Genomic DNA, 13,524 nt, shown 5'->3' with positions numbered 1-13,524 from the left:
GATAACATAAGCTTCTTGTACTCTGCAGCTTATCCTTAACTCAAAAGGGCACTTCTGAGGTGAAGAGGATTACCAGAGTAATACTTCTGAAAAACCTAACAGGACAAGCTTCCTACTGGTGATCCTAATTCCAAATGTATTTAAGCTGTTTATGAGCATGTGAATTTTAGAAGATCCATTCTTACCTACTTATGCACTGAATAAAAATGGGAGTCTCCAGAGATAAAGCCTCTCATTTAAATAAACACTGCATAGAAATTCAAATCCAAGAGAAGAACAAGCAAAGGTGTGCAGGCAAACTGGATGCCGTTGTTTCTCGATTCTGAATTCCTGAAAATGCCGCGCTACTGACCTCAGGCATCAGCGATGAAGCACAGGTGGTGGGAACATTAGATGTATTTTATGTACACAGCACCATCTTACCTGGCCATATACTTACAATTTTACATGGGAGAAAGAAAAAAAACAAAACACGTGGGCACGCATGGGGGTAATATTACGAAATAAATCTTTGCACATTGTGTTTTCAAGAAGCATGAAATAAAACAAACACCAACAGAAAGAAAAACTTAACAGTAGCAATCAGTACCTAGCGTTGGTTGCAAGATTCCAACAAAACCGAATCAGGGACTGTTCAAAGGGGAATACAGCATCCCTTACCTCAAGAAAAAATGCAGTGTGACATTACACTAATAAAGATATGATAACCCATTAAGTTTCTGGCACAAATCCCAGAAGCTTAAGTATTGTGAAACAATCAAGCAGAGTACCAATGAAGAAGGAATAGATACCAAGCGATATTAAAATCATTAAATGCATGGCTAGTAAGCTTTCCTAAAATCCCTTTGCTGTAAAGTAGAACATCTTGCGTCTTTCTCCACCAGTAGTCCAGGAATAGCCATGCAGCCTGTGCTACTGTAAAGCACAGGTTATAAACCATAAACCACACAATTTTAAGGGCTCCATGTACCTGGAGAAATAGATTCACCTGATCCCCGAACTTCTGCTTCCAAATACACTTGGAAGGCAAGCAAAATTCAGAAACCCATACGTGGAAGCATACACAAAAACCAGCTTAACAAGGTGAATGAAGCTGTGTGCTGTAAGCAGTGGCAAGTCTGAAGAAGGCTGAGGCAGCAAAATTCTCTGCTGACCCTGAATCAGCAAAGCACTTTTACATAGCCTTGCTTTATAGCACCTTCTTAAACTTGGCACTTTCCAGAGCCAAAGCTGACTGCCAGCAGCACATCCTTGCTGGGCAAATCATGAAAAGCAGTTAGATTTCACCACACAGCATAGCTACGGTGAGGCTAGAGCAGCAGCAGGCCAAAGGGAAGAAACTGAGTAAAATACCTGAGAGAATCAAAAAAAAAAACCCAACGACTTTAACAACAACAGAAGACTAAGTTGGATGCAGCCTGTTACGAAAGAAACTGCTTTACAGATGTTAGGAATCGAACACTTCTGAGAAAAGAAATTGAAACAACCCTTTCTCCTTCAATATTTAAATTGATGAAAATAGATTTCAAAGACAAATCACCTTCTCCCAGGAACCAGACCGCAGCAGAGGCTGCGCCCTACAAGCTTTTGACAGCCATCGGGAGCAATTTGCATCGTCTTCCTTGGCATTATCCACTTATCGTTCCGAATGCCATAAAATATTCCATAACCATATGAACCAGCACTGCTTTTCTCAATCCAAATGCATGCAGAAATCCAAATGAGTGCAGAAATCCTTACTTTAAAGGCTGGCTTGCTTCACACAGATCACTGGGATGGCAACATTGCCCCCTGCTACGCTGAGGCTGTGAAAAGGACAGGATGCGAAGCAGGAAGTATCAAGGCAAGGTGTGTTGTAAACAAACACCTCACCTCCCTGCGATGAGTAGTTTCCATGGGACAAGGGACTGCTCTCATCCGTGAGAATCACAGAATCATTTAGGTTGGAAAAGGACATGAAGATCATGCAGCCCATCCATTAGCTAGCACTACCATGTCCACCACTGAAAGGTGTCCCTAAGCGCTACATCTACACGAGGGTCACGTTGATATCCAGTGTTAATCACTGTCCGTTTTGCAGCAGATTCTGGTTTGCCAAAGAGCTGATGCCTTTCGTAAAGACAGAATGTTAGATATGAGACTCCTCCTCTCCCACTCAGTCATTATGATGCTTGCATTGATGGGGGGACTATTGTTTTCAAACCTCTCAGAATTTGTCACAGCACCTGGGAAGCCACGGATACATCAAATTATCCATACCTGTCGCTGCTGCTCTTGTCCATTATGACGCCTTCAGGTGAGTCACGTCAATACTAATGGAGTATCTTCAACTGGAAGACGAAAAAAAGATATCAAACATCTTTTTTACAAAAGAACAACGCATTGTGCTCAGTAGATGTCACTCAAGCTGTGCTTCAACGGTCACAAAGGCCAACCCAGGAACGTCCTTCCTCAGAGTCAGCAGAGAGAAAAAAGAGAAAGTCAAACGAGCAAGCGTGAAAAATCTTGGGTTTCCAGAGCAGCGACTCATTACAGTACAGTGATGGCCAGAATGCCTGTTACAGCAAACAAAACATAAACCCCAACTGTTAATTTCCTTTGTCTGTGTGTTTCGGTGCACACAGTCTCCAAAGTTATTTTTTCACTGCAAAATTTAAGACTCACCCCTCTGCACTCTCCTGCAGGTATTTCAGAGCTGTGTGAATCCCTCAATTCTCCCCAGCAGTCTAAATCGTCTTTCAGTTACGTTCAGGACGATGGTGTGAAATACTACACAACAGGAAGGTTAGATGTAACCTAAAGAACAGATTTCTTCCGCAAGACAACAAATCCTTTGAATTTCTGAGGTTCACTAGTTTGACAGATTTCTGCACAATCCTCAATATTGGCAGGCTGAGGCACAATCTCTGCATCAAACACACCTACAGTTCAAGACACCGACTTCTGGAAAAGCTCGTAAATGCTGGGAATGCTCCCGTAAACACCTCTGCTGGTTTCAGAGAGACCTGTTAGAGCCACAAACAAGCCACAAGCACTCATCACTATATTGTAACGAGTGTTTGCAGAGATTGGCCTTAGATGTTTAGGAACAACAAAATATGTTCAGTATTCACCTGCCTGGAACAGCAAGGCAGCAGGAGCCCCTGCTGAGCCCTTCATCATTCAACCCAGCGAGCTACATGGCAGCTGTTCTGAATACCTGCCTAAAGCAAGGGGTCTGGGTCAATATCTCCAGGGAGCTATGCACAGAGCCTGAGCTGTCCCACTGGCATCCCAGGAATTCCAGGATGAATGGGAGAACCAAGATACCCATTTTCCCCTTCCCCCAGCAGTGATGCTGCATTTCAGGGCAGCTCTTAAAGAGAACTACAGGCTTGGCCAAGAGTATGACAAGCCAGGCTATAGGCTCCACTACAGTTAGTTCAACTTCAAATATGCCATCAGGGCACTCCCTTCAGACAGCCAGATAGCCCTGTGATGAATGGAAACAGCTGTGAAAAGGGGAAGGAGTGGAGAGAAAAAAACCAAGCATTAAAAATACAGCTACAGATTAAAAGGTAACTCCAAATACAAATTCAAAGCAGCAGTGTTGAGGAAGCAAGGAGAAAACAAGGGGAAGGACGTTGCATCAATTACCGCAAGAGAGCGACCCCCTCCCATCCCTGTAACAGCAGAAGAAAAGAAACAAGCCTGGAAACACAAAGACATGGAGAGCAAGCCTAGATTAAAGCGCAGGAACACCTCAGTAGAAGCAACAAATCTCCAACAGGAAGAAATACGACTGAAAACATTCCTGTTTCAGTTTGTGACATTCATTTGCAGCATCTCACACTCCTGAGTGAGCAAAATGATTTACGGCTGGGGAAGAGGCCACACTAGCATGATGTGAAACCTTGTGAACCCACTTAGAGCAAGTGACAGTCAACAGGAGCACAGATGCTTTGATGATTAGATGAAGGAGCTGATCTCTGGGTCATGGTTTTAATCCCAGGTAAGATAACATGGGATAACCCTTCTGCAAGCCATACAAAGATACGGATGGGAAAGACGGGATGCCTCTCAGGCACCCACCTCAACCTGCAGCTAGCGAGACTAAGTAGTAGATGTGCACACTAAGTTTACAGATCTGAAAGCAAACCAACCCTTAATATTTGTTCCCTCCTCAGAACCATGAAAAATGTCACTTTTGCTGGTAAATAAACAGCCTTAAAAGAACAAGAGGTCCACTTGAATTTAAAAATAAACAAAGGCAGGAGAAGCAGGAAGCACATACTGAAAGAATTCCAACTTCTTTTTAACTCCTGTTTCTTTAATTCTACATTCCTGGTCTCCAAACGTTCAGCCACTGCACGGATGTCACAGGGTAGTAACATATGCAGAGAGATGCATGCCCATGTTTGACTAAACAGGCTGCTGGGGAAGCCTGCTCTGTCACCAACTTATCCTTGACAGGGCTATGAAGCATGTGAGCGGCCAGCAGTAAAATCTACATTTCCCTGAACAATCCAGGGTTTGCAGGTGCCTTTGACAGGGCCAGCTTTTCAACCGTACTGATGCAGCATCCATTTGAGGGTGCACGGGCATTACTACTGTAACCTATTTCAACAAGGTACAAACGCCTTTGCTTTTACTTTCTGCAAACAAGCTGTGTATGTAAACCCAAGCTTTCCTCCCCGACGGCTTCTGGCCTAGCTGGTTAATTCAGTCAGGAGCTCCCGTCTTGCTCTAAAGCAACTGTTCCGTTATTAACTTACACAACGGGAGGTGGCAGAGCTCACGTCGCCGCGCGACGACCGCGACGGGCTGCGGGGAGCACCAACGGCTGCTGGCCCCGGCCCGCCCTTCCCCGCGGGTTGTCCCCGGCAGCTGCAGGCAGGCGCCGGGAAGCTGCTCCCGTCCGCCTTAACGTGCACCTCCGTGACGCCGCTGCTGGCCGCGCTTCGGCGCTCCGGCCTGATGCGGATAAGCCGCCCCGCACCGCCGCAGGGGGAGCGAATAACGTGAGCTAACAATGGGAGCTCCGTCGCGCCGCGGCGTGCCCGGGGGTTCCAGAACGTGCTAAGGGGCAGTAGTGCAGAACTGAGCCTGCGAGCGCTTCGAAGCCATTTTTAAATTCCTTGGGAACTGGATGAGAAAAGCAAACCACAGAAACAACAAAAACAAACCAAACCCCAAACTACCCCCCCCCCAAAAAAAAAAAATAAAAAACAACCAAACCACACCCCCCAAAAAAAACAACAAAAACCAACCAAAACCAAACCACACCCCCCCCGCAAAAAAACAAAAAACACCAAAAACCAACCAAAACCAAACCACACCCCCCCAAAAAAAAACAAAAAACAACAAAAAACAACCAAAACCAAACCACACACCCCCCCAAAAAAAACAAAAAACAACAAAAAACAACCAAAACCAAACCACACCCCCCCCGCAAAAAAACAAAAAACAACAAAAACCAACCAAAACCAAACCACACCCCCCCAAAAAAAAACAAAAAACAACAACAAAAAAAACAAAACCAAACCACACCCCCCCCCAAAAAACAAAAAACAGCAAAAAAAAAACAAAACCAAAACACCCCCCCCCCCCCAAAAAAAAAACAAAAACCAAAAAACCAACCAAAACCAAAGCAAAGCAAACAAAACCCCACAACAGAACCCCACAAAAATAGAAGGGGAGGGTTGTGAGGCCTCACTTGCAGCACCGTGCACAGTTCCCCTGTCCTCAGCGGAAGAAGGACATGGAGTTGTTGGAGCAAGTGCAGAGGAGGCCACAACAGACCAAGACAGGCTGAGAGAGTTGGGGCTGTTCAGCCTGTAGAAGAGAAGGCTGTGTGGAGACCTCATAGCAGCCCTTGCAGCTCCTGCAGGCTTTGCTGAGTAACCCCCTTAGCTTGTGAGTGCAGTATTAAATCATCTCAGTCAAATACACTCTGTTAATCTAAAACACAATAAATGAACGCATCTCTGATGCGGTGCGAGTTACCAGTTCCACAAATTGCTCATGCGCTGAACAAGAGGATTTGCTCAACCCTATGCTGGAAACTACTCACCAGGTGATTGCTTGGTGAGAGCTGATCCCTGCAACTCAATTTCTGAGATTCCCTGCCACTTCCACAGTCTTCTGTGATGTTTGGTTGAAGATTTTCTGTGGAAAGGGCGAATCCTGTGTCAGGTTCCTGTTGAAGAAAGCTTTCCGTCACGATAGCCTGATCCCCTACAGCGCTGGTGGGTGATCGACTGGTCTCCAGGGGCAGGCTCTGCACACATAAATAGTGGAATGCTGTTATTTCACAAAAAGGATACCGTATCAAAAGGCACAGAAATTAACAAGAATTCTAGATCTTTCTCCCCATCAGCCGTGCACAAACCAAAACAAGCTTCCAGCCTGTTCCATGGGAGGTTAGCGTAACACGCCTTGTGCAATGCGTTCAGCTGCCTCATTTTCAATCTTCCCACACACAGCTCCACATTCTTCTGCGTTTTCCTCAAAGAGCCGCAGGCACGAGATCCTGAACCAAAACATACTGCCTGAATGATTTCATTTTGGTGCAGCTGAACCTGTGGAGCTTATGGATCTTCAGTATACCACTTCCTACAGGAGACTTGAGATCCATCAAACAGCACTGAACTCGGAATCAAAACTGCACCGTCGTTTCCAACTTGAAAGCCCAAGTAACCGTTTTGCTGCCTGTACTGACTGGGGACACAATACTGCCCAGCCTCTTTCCACCTAACCCAGGTTCCCAGCCTGAACTTGTGCGCTTAAGAGCTTGCAGAGACACAGATTATGGCAAGAATCGGCGTGCCCTTCTGCAAATCTGACTTTGCAGACCGTTACCCTGCGCTTGCAGAGTACACGTATCAAGCCAAACGTGTACGTCAGTGCTCTCCTCTAGGAAAAGTTCTGGGCTTCTCCACCTTTCTTCCTTTAATACTGGCATGTGACCGTCAAGTCTACCTTAAATGCTGCTTGTGACATGCGTTATAACAACACGTGGCAGGACCTACTTACAAGCAGCTGCCTTATGAGGAGGAGCTGAAACAGACTCAGTGAGTCTGCCCGACACTCTTCTGTTCCTCACCTGCTTGGCTGTTTTGGCCTTCCTTTTGAGTTAAAACAGGACTCACACCTCACCCACCAGGACTGCAGCTGAGAATCCCCTTAGCTCCAGTGTGATCTTCAGATACAGTGGAGGTGGTGGTGGGGAAGAGGAGATGGGGAAATATAATTCTGGTTCATACAATTCTAGTACATATCTAATTCTGGAGTATTCATTTCTCATTGGAGCTTTCTGTAAAACTTCACACAACTAAAGCCAATTTTCAACAGCGGCTTTGGGCTGCTAGAAACCAAATGCTGTGCCTAGAGGAGATACTGCCCAGCCTCTTTCCACCTACCCCAGGTTCCCAGCCTGAACTTCTGCAGTCACTGGCAAGAAAATCCAAGGTTTAATGAGTGTGGAATTTTCTGCTTCCTCACCTTTAAGCGTGCAGTTTTGGTTTCAAGCACACCAGCTCCTGAGTCCCCACGTTATTATATGGGATGCTGAATTATGTAAAAAATAAATCAATCCATGTTTATTTCTTGGCAAATTTCCTTTCAATCAAGCTTGCCGTTTCCCAGTTATCACCGCTCATTGCCCACTTACGCTGCACTCTCCTCTTCGGGCAGTCCTAAGGATCCACTGAAGAAAAACTGCTGCCACATACACAGCAACACTGCTGCAGATACCTAGAAAGGACAACATGCTCTAGAACTCACAAATTAGAAAATGAGTTTCTTAATTGGCGACTGAGCTAAAGAGACAAATATTCAGGTATCACCTCAAAGTTATGCTGCCACAGGGTGAAGGCACGACCCTACCGGACAGTGGCCAGGAAGACAGGAAGGGTATCTCACTAAGTATCAAAGGATCTCTAACAGAACAAAGATGACAACAAGGGCTTTGAAACAGCCTAGTGATGATACCTTCTTTGCTCCTCTGACCACTTCTTTGGTAAAGACCTGCTCCGCCTGATACACGGTAACTCTGGACCTCGTAACAAAGAAAACCCCTTCCCAACAAGAAGAGGTGGGAAAGAGAGAGCAGAAACATACTCATGGCCCCTAACAATAGATTTCAGGTGGCAAGAAAGAGCCAATGGAAAGGCACTCTCACATGCAGCTTGCAACTCAAATACTCCAGCTGCTGTTTTCACTCACACCCTTATGGGCACATTACAACCCATGTATTTTCAAATCTTACCTTGCAACAGACGGAGAAGGTGCTTTTGTGGGAAATCTCTGCAGCAAGAAAAGAACTCTTGTTAGATTTGGGCTGCTCAGCTGCCATCAGTAACTAGCGCAGCCATGCATCTGGCAGCTCAGTTACGCGTGCCCTACCTTGAAGTGGTCGTTCAGAATGCTGGAATACTTTGCTGCAGTCTCTTTTTTGCCACGGAACAGGGCCATGTTCAGAAGGGACAGGCAGCGCATGCTGTCAACAGAAACACACCCAAGCTTGGTCAATATTCACGCTTGCTGCTGCCTGCTCAGCAGTCACCAGCCTTGCGGGACGCAGGCAGGCATGCCTCAGCTCTACTGCAAAGTCCAGAAAGCTCGGGATTTCTCCTCCTTCTGCCTATCTTTAAAAAAGTCACTGTGAAATAATCACAAGGGGAAAGAAACCAAACGAGGGCGGGGTCTGGTCTTTCATATAAACAGGTGCCCAGCCTCTTACAGGTGCCACAGGCTGAGTAAGCCCCCCTGCAGCCACGTGCCTCAGCTACGTTCAAGCTACAGCTTCAGTTAGGTGGCTCCAACATGAGCAGCCAAATTGCATTCTTTCACCTTAGGTGAAAGCCCTTAGGTGCTCTCGAGTTACCAGAATATCAGATTTTAGAGCCTGTGCCTTCCACGTGTGGTCCCTTGTGATATGTTGGCGCACACTAGAGGTGTTCCAGTTCAGTCTGGATTTTCAAGTGTGAGGATTTCTTCCTTGCAGAACCCTGATTCCCATTTCACTCATTCCTTTTCCCCTGAAAGTAATGAGTCGTTCACTCGATCAAGTCTAAAAAGTACGAAGGCACAGAAAAAGAGTTACGCACCATAACACGGTAAAGATTTCTTCATGTGAAGGTGCTGAGGGGCTCATACAGTATTTTAGCGTCATGATGAATCTAAGGAAACAAAAGAAGGAGAACCTTGTCAGCCGTCAGTGATCTGATGGCCCGCTCTTTATAGGAGAAAACAGTGCATGCCATTATCTCAAAGGCTGGTCCAAAAGTCAGGGAACCTGCCCTGAGGAGGGGCAGGACTGAAAACATCCGTAAAACGGAGGTTTCTTCCTTAGTAATATTCCCCCCCATAGTCCCGTTCCCGATTGCTCACCTTTTCCAGGTGATCGCATGTCCAGACCTCTTCAGTGCTACCCCAGCAGCCTCCTCACCTCTGCCAGGTGACAGGTCCGTGTCTGGATCACTTCGGTGCTCCCCCACCGGACTCCTCTGAGTTCAGCAGAGCTATGCCACCGGCCGCCGACTCCGAAAGATTAGCCCGAGTTCCTCCTGTTTGGGCACCGTTTGTGGCGTATCAAAGATGGACTCCAGCTCTGGTGAAATCTGAAGACCTTTATTTCGCCTCTCGCATCCCTTTTAGAGTTTCCTAAGTGCTAAGCAGTAACTTTCACACTTTTACTCCCTTATCATCCCCATTTAGCAAAACTGCTAGGGGTTACAAATATTCGCACTCTTTGGTCTGTCTTTGAGATGCACATCCTGCTTTATCTTGCAAACTGCCTGCTTTGTTTTGCTAACCAATGTTTACCCTTCATTGTTCTCTTTACAGTTCCCAAGGCTTAGGCCTCATCAGGGCAACAGCACCTGGTATTTTCTTTACCATTCCCAAAGGCTTAAGCCGGACCAGGATGATAACGCCTGGATCCATTTCGTTAACTATTTTTATCCCATCACCCACAGAACGCTTGGTGGATAAAAAACTGGTTGGATGGCCGCACGAGAGGAGTTGTGGTCAATAGCTCAGTGTCCAGCTGGAGACCAGTCATGAGTGATGTCCCTGAAGGATCAGTGCTGGGACCAGTCTTGTTCAGCATCTTCGTCGCTGACAGGGACAGTGGGATCGAGCGCGCCCTCAGCGAGTTTGCCGATGTCACCAAGCTGTGTGGTTCGGTTGATACGCTGGAGGGAAGGAATGCCATCCAGAGGGACCTTGACACGCTTGTGAGGGGGACTGATGCCAACCTTAGGAAGTTTAACCATGCCAAGTAAAGGTCCTTCACCTGGGTCAGAGCAATCCCAGGCACAGCTACAGGTTGGACAGAGAAGAGATTCAGAGCAGCCCTGCGGAGAAGGACTTGGGGGTGTTGGTCGATGAGAAACTGAACTTGAGCCGGCTTCAGTGTGCGCTCGCAGCCCAGAGAGCCAACCGTATGCTGGGCTGCATCAAAAGGAGCGTGACCAGCAGGTCGAAGGAGGTGATCCTGCCCCTCTACTCTGCTCTCGTGAGACCTCACCTGGAGTATTGTGTGCAGTTCTGGTGTCCTCAACATCAAAAGGACATGGAACTGTTGGAATGAGTCCAGAGGAGGGCCACGAGGATGACCAGGGCACTGGAGCACCTCCCGTATCAAGACGGGCTGAGGAAGTTGGGGCTGTTCAGCCTGGAGAAGAGAAGGCTGCGTGGAGACCTCATAGCAGCCTTCCAGTACCTGAAGGGGGCCTATAGGGATGCTGAGGAAGGCCTCTTGATTAGGGACTGTAGTGACAGGACAAGGGGTGACGGTTTAAAACTGAAACAGGGGAAGTTTAGATTGGATATAAGAAGGAAGTTCTTTACCGTGAGGGTGGTGAGGCACTGGGATGGATTGCCCAAGGAAGTTGCGAATGCTCCATCCCTGGCGGTGTTGAGGGCCAGGTCGGACAGAGCCTTGGGTGACACGGTTTAGTGTGAGGTGTCCCTGCCCGTGGCAGGGGGTTTGGAAATAGATCATCTTAAGGTCCTTTCCAACCCTAACAATTCTGTGATTCTAAGGTATGATTGTGGCTGGGGACTCCAGATGACTCCCACCATTAAATGGGGCTTTCTATCTTGAATTAGGCTGAAACTGCTTTCAAAACTGTTCTCAGCACTGCTGCAGTGCAGAGTTGTGCAAACCCAAGTACTTTATTCCAGATGCTCCACCTGAATTGTTTGCTGGCTGCTGTTACCACATCTGTATTTGTTTTCTGAACCTTTGCATGTTCTCTCGACTGGAGCCGGCAGCAAATAAAGCGCTTCTAGCCAAGAGATGACACTTAGATCTGCAGTTCCTTCCTGGCTCTAGCAGCAAGGTTGGTGGTGTTGCTGCCACTTCGTGGCATTCCAGCGCAGCTCCTTGGATTCCAGACTGTTGCATTTCCGAGCTGTTCCAGCACAAGAAAAGCCACCAGGAAGCTGTGTGGTTCCTGCCATCTGACTTGCCTGGTGTGCAGGGGTTGTGGCGCTCCATCGCTCCAGGCCAAAAGCCCATGCCAATCCATACCTGCCCTCAGTTTGCCACCAGACCGGTGACTCGGGCTTCCAGTGAGTGCACACAACCTATGGTAGGTGGGGCAGCAGTGTCCTCACAGAGATCAGACACACGGGCACTGGGCTGCGCTGAAGAGAACGCACGTGTGCCTGCGGCTGCCTGCCTGGCTTCTGAATCAGATTGGATTGGGTTGGGTTGGGTTGGGAGGGACCTTCAAAGCCCATCCAGTCCAATCCCCCCGCAATGAGCAGCGACATCAGCTACATCAGGCTGCCCAGACAGACCCACATCCACCCTGGCCTTGAACGTCTCCGAGGACGGGGCGTGGACCACAGCATCCCATGGGCACAGTTCTGCCAGTCCCTGCCTTTGCCTTCTGTGACTTGGGCAGTTGGCTGGAGCTCCGGCGGGTGAAGACCGAAGCAAAAAACTGTCCCTGAGTACCTCAGTGTCCCTTCTCCATGCCCCAGGTAACTTGGTCTTTCATTTCCTTCTGCAAGGGGGCCACACTTTCCCTCGGCTTCCTTTTATCATTGACACACCTGTAGGAGTTTTTCTTGTTGCCCCTAACGTCCTTGGCCAGATTTGGTTCTGCCAGGGCTTTTACCTTTCCTAACCTGATCCCTGGCTGCTCTGACTTTTCCTCAGTATTCCTCCCAGGCTGCCTGTCCTGGGTGACAGCGGACAACATTGCCGTATCGTTACATTACGGAACGCTGGACCCAAGGATACATTAACCTCAGCGATACGGAGTAGGAGAGGAGAAAAACCAGTGGGAATCCCAGGAATCCCGTACCTTGACTGAACACGTCGCTTGTGTTTGACATGGGCTGTAACGTGCCCAAGTCCTCACTGCAGGAGCATAAAGGTTACAGAAAATGGTGACCCAAGAGCACTGCTGATTTCAGGTAGTGATGGGTTACTAAAAGTGCCATTAGCATACAGAAAGCAGAGGCTGCCAGCAGGCTATTTTAGTGTTTGGAGAGCAGCACGGGGCTGAGAAACCGCAGTCAACTTGAATGCAGCTGCTTTGCCAAATGTAACATTTGGCTTTGAAAAGGATAAGCCAAGCCGAAGCGACAAAGCCAGACAGTTTATGGTACGTAACAAATCTCAAAAGAGATTAAACACAGTTGCAAAATGAGATTTAGTCAAGAAAGGCTCAATAAACAAACAAACAAAATCTGATTGCAAAGCAACCCCAACGTAGTTTTGGCTGCTTTAGCTGGGGATGGGGCCACTGCCTTGGGCACAGAGCTGAGTAGGGCCATGGATGCTTGCTGCAGCCCCACGGCCTCCTGCTCCCCCTTTGCCCTCCCTGGCTTTGAGATGACCTCCCTGCTGGCACGTCACACCTCCTCCTCCTGCTGCGTCCCTCCTCTTCCGCTCCCCATCTCCATCCCACCTCCAAAATGAACCCTCCTCCCTTTAGCCCCAAGCAAGGATTGTAGGAAACAAACCTTTTGGGGTGCGAGGGGTAGGGAAATGATGGAACAGAGGATGCGAGTGACACAGGTGCAGCTGCACCCTGGCCAGCAGAGAGGGCAGCTTGTGTTCAACTCACCCTCGCTCCCCACCAGAACCACAGCAAGATCCACACATGTATGGCCACAACCACGAGCTGCCTTCCCATGCTCCTCTTCTTACCTTCCATGCATCTTGCAGCTGGCCTGGGGGAGACCTGCTGTCACACCACTTGAAACACTGGTTGATGGCAGTGAACTGAGTCCCAGTCCCACCTTGCCTGAGCAAAGGCACCACCAAGCTCCTCCTGTCTAAGCCTGTAACTAAAATTCCCACCAGATGCTCACATGGGGATGTTTCACATCTGGGTTATTTTACTAATGAGATACTTCTTTCCTTTACTCTTTCTTCAGTACCAGTTTTGCCACCGGGGCTTTACGTGTGCAGCAAAAAAGCGAACTGAGCCCCCCAAAAGTGTACCTTTTCTCTACGTCTGTAACAGGAAAGTGTCTGGTGGGTATTACAACAGGCTTCAGAATCCTCTACAGTTT

This window comes from Pezoporus flaviventris, unplaced genomic scaffold (assembly GCF_033815535.1).
Source record: "Pezoporus flaviventris isolate CSIRO_AGI_PZ_B2104156 unplaced genomic scaffold, CSIRO_AGI_Pfla_v1 ptg000002l, whole genome shotgun sequence".
NCBI classification, from domain to species: Eukaryota; Metazoa; Chordata; class Aves; order Psittaciformes; family Psittacidae; genus Pezoporus; species Pezoporus flaviventris.
The sequence above is the reverse complement of the archived record's forward strand: the minus strand, read 5'-3'. Positions refer to the sequence as shown.